The sequence below is a fragment of the Pyrus communis genome, chromosome 2 (assembly GCF_041283825.1).
Source record: "Pyrus communis isolate YQ-2024b chromosome 2, ASM4128382v1, whole genome shotgun sequence".
Taxonomy (NCBI): Eukaryota; Viridiplantae; Streptophyta; class Magnoliopsida; order Rosales; family Rosaceae; genus Pyrus; species Pyrus communis.
The window spans coordinates 14,449,093-14,455,935 of record NC_142566.1 but is presented as its reverse complement, the minus strand read 5'-3'; the positions used below and the strand labels follow the sequence as shown (position 1 = coordinate 14,455,935).

At 39.5% G+C, this 6,843-nt stretch overlaps 1 long non-coding RNA gene across 2 annotated transcripts; it reads left to right on the top strand.

The window, feature by feature from the left end:
* LOC148698615 (uncharacterized) lies at nt 1-769 on the top strand. Of its 2 annotated transcripts, none has more exons than XR_015951974.1 (2): nt 1-166; nt 288-769. It is a non-coding gene; the product is annotated as an uncharacterized LOC148698615 (long non-coding RNA). The 2 variants fall into 2 exon arrangements; XR_015951975.1 differs by having other exon boundaries at nt 253-769.
* Nucleotides 770-6,843: the final 6,074 nt, after the last annotated feature.

Below are 6,843 nucleotides of genomic sequence, written 5' to 3'. Positions count from 1 at the left end.
GCACGACGAAGCCTTCGTTGCGCAAAGTCATACGGGTTCTTTATAAGCGCAGTTTCACTTTCACTTTTCCTCACATTGTTTTCTTACAACCTAAATTTCTTCCCATTTCCTTCATCCCAAACGTTTGGTGAGATGGCCAAATCCGTTGCTGAAGGATTCAGGGAAGGTAAAAATTCAATTGATGTCAATCTAATATTTATATTTTTTGGAAATAGAATTTTAGATATGTATCACTTACTTGGGATTTGAAAGTTCTATTTTGTTTCTGGTGAAAACAAAACGAGGAGAGCGACGGTGTGGGATCAAATGGAGGAAAAATCATCAAACTCAACCCACTGGCTTAAACGCTACGCCTGAAGTGAATGCGACTAATTCTAGCAGCCATAAACGACGAAAAAAACGCCGTGGCCGCGGAAATGGGAAGCAATCCCAACCACGAGTTCAAGGTCAATAGAGCAAAGGCTCTGCCAAGGGAGGAAATTCGACCCGAAAGCACAATTCCTTCGCCCCTAAGGCCCCTAACTGCAAGACTAAAAGAAAAATTGCCATTTAATCGGATTCCACTGTATTGGAGATGTCTAATTGATGTGGATCAAGGGAACATTAGTCACTTATATGCCGAGCTAATCCTTTAGTTTGTGGTTTAATTTTTCAGACAATTTTCTAAGTATTTGGAATAATTTGTTGGTTTGTTTTGAATTGTGGATAATTATTTTATGGATATTATTTCTCGATTGATTAATTAAATGAATGGAATTATATTTATGCATGTGAACGATTCAATTAATTTATTTCTCGGTATGTCTAGTAGAGAGTTAGTTGTCTGGTTGTTAGTGCAGCTACCACACCATCTTGCATGAGCTACACTATTTTGCTACCTAAAAATGCGCCTCTGGCAACCCTCTTAGGTTCATCTAACCTGATTGATGGATACGAAAAGAGCCGTATAATGTTTTCCAATGGTATCAAATTAACCATTAAAAAACCCTTTATTCTTCCCGTTTTGGAAGAACGTTGTTGAGTTTTAAAGACATTCAAGATAATAAATATCATATTGAAACCACTAAAGAGAATGGTTCTGAAATTCTTTGTATCATTTTTTGTGAATATGGCTAGAAGTGTAGTCACGAAAAGCTAGTTGGGTTGTACATCACAACCATTTAAGTAATTGAGACCCACCACATGGCCAGCCTAAGCCTGGTTTCCAGAGCACTCTGTTGTTTGGGCATGACCTTTTGGGACACCCAGAGCGAGATATGATGTGTTGTATCCTCAAAGTATCACACGGGCATCATTTAACCTTTTATCTTGGACACCCGTCTTGCAAAGCATGCTCCTTGGGGAATTTGATTACTCAACCTTTGGCTACCAAAATCATTCAAAACCCACCTAAGTTTCTTCAGAGGATTTAAGTGGATAATGGTGGACCTATCCAACCAACATGCGGACTATTTAGATACTTTATGGTGTTGGTTGATGCCCCAACACATTAGTCACATGTCTGCTTACTTTCCACATGTAATGCTGCATTTGCGAAACTCCTAGCTCAAATTGTTAAGCTTAGGGCTCACCACCCTGATTATCTGATTAAATCGATTCAACTAGATAATGCTGGAGAGTTTACATCACATACTTTTAACGATTATTGCATATCTGTTGGGATTAAAGTTGAACATCCAGTACCCTATGTACATACCCAAAATGGTTTGGCATAAGCTTTTATAAAGCTTCTTCAATTGATAGCTCGAACTTTGGTTATGCAACCCAAATTGCCAGTATCTGCCTAAGGCTATGCAATATTGCATGCAGCTATGTTGGTTTGCCTGAGGCCCACCTTACCTAACTTCATTCACCATTACAATTGGTTTCTAGATACGAGCTTGACGTCTTGCACTTACGTGTGTTTGGGTGCATAATCTATGTGTCAATAGCACTGCCACTACGTACCAAAATGGTTCATCAGAGAAGAATGAGAATCTATGTCGGTTATGATTCGCCATCAATTATTCACTACTTAGAACCCTTGACAAGAGATATCTTTACTGCATGTTTTGCAGATTGTCACTTCAATGAGAGTTTTCCCATTGTTAGGGGGAGATAAGAACTCTAATGTTCCTGAAGAACACTAACGTCCCACTATGTCTCATTCAGATCCCCACACTACCCAGTTTGAAACTGCAGTGCGTTGTATTCTTGATCTACAGAGCATTGCTCAAAGCATGCCACATGCTTTTACTAATCTAGCAAATGTGACTAGCGTATGCCATAACATCGCACAAGAAGGACGAGCTGTCCCCTAAGAAGCGTCAACGGCATCTCCCATGTGGCCTGATACACTAGTAGCTAGCCAATCATCTGCTCCTACCCTAAAGCGTGGCAGACCCTTTGGTTCAAAGGATTCACAACCCAGAAAAGAAAAACCACACAAACTAGTAAACCTAGTATGAATCTGAACATCGCTTACTCAATTGTTCCAACACATGAGGTTATTCTAGATTACGGTGACGTCTTAGATAAGATGAGTTGGCTTCTCGAGAATTGTGGGATTTTAGTCCATTATGTAGTTTTGGAATCAAAGTGAGATGATAGTCGACGATGCCTTTGTGTACACAATAACTACTAATATCATGCTTGGCGATGACATTAAGCCACATTCCATTGATGAGTGTTGATGTAGAACTGATTGGTCAAATTAGAAATAAGCAATCATTGTCAAACCCGATTCCCTTGCGAAACGTAAGGTGTTTGGACCCATAGCTTCCACGCATGTGTGCTACAAGTGGATTTTCGTGAGCAAACATGATGAGAAGAATGAAATAGGGCAGTACAAAGCATGCCTCGTAGCGCAAGACTTCTCTTAACGTCATTGGATTGATTACGAGGAGACGTGTTTTCCCGTACTGGACATCATTACGTTCTGGTACCTTATCAGTTTGATAGTTTCCAAAAAACTAAATATACAGCTTATAGATGTGATAACTGCGTATCTCTATGGAGATCTTGATACAGAAATCTCATGAAAGTTCTTGAGAGACATACATTGATTAGGCCAATTAGTTTTAAACCATAGAACACCTTCTTGATTCGAATGAGAAGATCACTCTACAGATTGAAACAATCTGGATGGATGTGGTAGTCTAAGTGAATATTTGATAAGTCAAGGTTATGTGAACAATGAATCTCATTGGGACTGTTGCAGTTTATGTTGACGAATTTGCGATTGTTGCAATTTATGTTGACGACATAAATCTCATTGGGACTCTCAAAGAGCTTGAGAAAACTACTGCTCACTTGAAATCGGAATTCGAGATGAAAGTTCTAAGGAAAACTCAATATTGCCTCGGCCTAGAGATCGAGCACTGTTTGGATGGAATCGTAGTACTTCTATGGTAGTTCATACTTTAGATGCAAAACAAGATCCTTTTTATCCTAAGGAGGATGAGGAAGAGATTTTGGAGCCCCAGGTTCTTTACCTAAGTGCAACTGGTGCTTTATTGTACTTAGCTTAATGCACTAGACCTAACATCTTCTTCGTTGTAAATCTTTTCGCAAGATACAGCAATGTGCCTACATGCAGACATTGGAAATGGGTTAAAGACATTTTTCGCTACCTCAAGGATACAATGGATTTGGGTTTGTTCTATACCCATGATTCCTCGAAATGAGCCACTAGCCTCCTCGGTCTTCAGGTTGATTCTCGCCTTGTTGGTTATGCTGATGCAGGTTATTTTTCTGACCCGCACTAGACACATTCTCAAATGGGTTACGTCTTTACAGTTAGAGACACCATAATTTCTTAGAGGTCTACCAAGATCGTTAGTTGAGACTTCTTCGAACCATGCTAAGATTCTAACCTTACATAAAGCCTCGCGTGAATGCTTTTGGCTGAGAGCTGTCATGGAACATATTCAAAGTACTAGCAGTCTTTCTACTATCATTAACCTTCCTACAACAATCTTTGAAGACAACGCTGCATGTATCGATCAATTGAAGAAGAGATGCATCAAGGGAGACAACACCAAATACATAGCATCGAAGTTCTTTTGTTTTAATAAGCAACATCACCAGGATATTGAAGTCAAGCTAATCCATACCCAAGACAACCTAGCCGATCTCTTCATGAAGTTATTACCCAAGTCTACTTTTCAGAAGCTCGTCCAACGAATCGGTATACATAAAATTTATGACCTGAATAACTTGTAGTTCTCTTATTTGGAAGTTTTGTCAAACTCAAGGGGAGTATCCAGAAGTATACCCATTTGATTTTAATGTACTCTTTTTTCCTACGATTAGGAGCATTTTTCCATTGGATTTTTGCTATCATAACGAGGTTTTGATGAGGCATCCATCCTAGGTTGATCATACCCTTATGAGGCTTATTATTTTCATCCCATATGACATTTGTTTTTTGACATAATGCATACTTCTCACGTTTCTCCTTAGTCTATGCAGTTTTCACCTACTTTAGGCTTTACCATAACAAGGTTTTATAAGTTTTACTACAATCTATATTTTCGTTAATTTGAGACTCGCATTCACCTGTTGTGCTAACGGCTTCATCAACTGATCTACTTCACACGCTGAAGACCTGATGCGATATTTTGTTTGAGTATTTACATACTCAAGGGGGAGTGTTGCAGTCCTGTTAGATTAGGAATGCCTTTTGACGATGGGATTTGTCTACTTTGTTTTTTCTCTTGCCATCCCATCATATCTGGGATATCCTTATGGGGTTCTACCATATCTCTTAGATTAGATATTATCCTACTAGAGCTGTAATCTTATTGGGGTTAGGAATTTACCTTCCTTACTACTATAAATAAAGGCATATTGGGGTGAGATAACACACACCTCACAATTACACATCTCTTTCTTTTCACTCTGTGTCGCTGCACCCCCTCTTTGCCCTTTATATTATTCAGTAAATTAGGCATACAATAAACTTAAGCTTTTGTGATATCCATTAGTGTATTTTAAATTGATGATCTAGTTCTTTCCTTGTATTCTTATAGGGTCGATGATTGCAGTTGTAAACAATTATCAAAAGTGGAGCTAAAATGATTGTTAAATCGTGATTTTTCGTTTGTAACCGTTGAAGGATTTTCGTCCCGGTACCTAAGCTCCAAATGTTTGTTTTTGGTGATTTTTAGCGTATGAAATCCCATAGTATATATAAACAAGTTTAAAGATTGGATTGCATGAAGCTAGTTCCATGGATTGCAAAAATCAACGAAGGAATTTAATATGCCAACCATGTCTCTCCCTTCGTCTTACGAATATATCCACTTGACACGACAAAACAAAACCCTAAAACCTAAACCCTAATTTAGCCTTTGCGCGACGGAACCTTTATTGTTCACTAGGCAAGATTTTGCACAATACGCGCCATTTTTTCTCTTGGCGCCAAATGTTTGCCCAACACATTTATCTTTCCCTCCAAAAGCATTTCGTTGTGCTAAGTCTTTGGTAAAACTCTAAATGTTGACCAGCCTTGCCTGACTAACTGAAATTTTCATCAAGTAAAATAACTTGACCCTACAAAATATAGTTCCTTGGGCCACATTTTGTAAGGCAATAATATTTTCTAGTAGTGTACATGTCACATCCCGGTCCGGGGCGGATCACTCCCCGGCCCGCTCCACCACCGTAGCACGATATTGTCCGCTTTGGGCTTACCATTCCCTCACGGTTTTGTTTTTGGGAACTCACGAGCAACTTCCCAGTGAGTCACCCATCATGGGATTGCTCTAGCGCCCTTCTCGCTTAACTTCGGAGTTCCTACGGAACTCGAAGTCAGTGAGCTCCCAAAAGGCCTCGTGCTAGGTAGGGATGGGAATATACATATAAGGATCACTCCCCTAGGTGATGTGGGATGTCACAATCCACCCCCCTTAGGGGCCCGACGTCCTCGTCGGCACACACGCGACTAGGGTTAGGCTCTGATACCAAATTGTCACATCCAGGCCCGGGGGGGACCACTTCCCGGGCCCGCTCCACCACCGTAGCACGATATTGTCCGTTTTGGGCCCCGACCACGCTCTCACGGTTTTTGTTTTTGGGAACTCACGAGCAACTTCCCAGTGGGTCACCCATCATGGGATTGCTCTAGCGCCATTCTCGCTTAACTTCGGAGTTCCTACGGAACCCGAAGTCAGTGAGCTCCCAAAAAGCCTCGTGCTAGGTAGGGATGGGAATATACATATAAGGATTACTCCCCTGGGTGATGTGGGATGTCACAGTACACAAAAAAATAGAAAACAATTTGAAATAGTTTCTTTATCCCTCCCACCTACCATAACTGTTGTCTGTAGTTTCTTTATCATTTCATTATATACTTTCTCTCCGTAGAAAATTAAATTAGATCTTATAAAATAAAAATAAATAAATAAATAAATAAATAAAACTTGTTTGATAACTATTTCTATTTTAGGTTCTAGTTTTTACTTTTTGTGCTAGAGACAAAGTAAATAAGAAAAATAGGAGTGGAGAAGGATGAAGGGAGGAGATAGAGATGGAGATTATATGAAAACAAAAACATGAAGGTGAACACAACTTTGAAACTTCCGGGTTCAAAAGTCTCATCTCCTAAATTAACGTAACAGTTTCGAACCTTCGTCCCACTCCTTAATATTAGTTTTGATAAGAAAAGCATCTTTGAAAAGGTAATTTTTTTTTAGTTTATAATCTATACGCATTCCCTTCATCCTTCCTCCACTAAATGCTGCTTTACTATTGAACTGCCAAGTATTTTCCTTCATGGAGTTAAATTTCGAGTTCAATCTTGAATTCCTATGATGAGTCCGACGGTGAGGTTAGTCAAAAATTAAAAGGAAAACGAAAAGG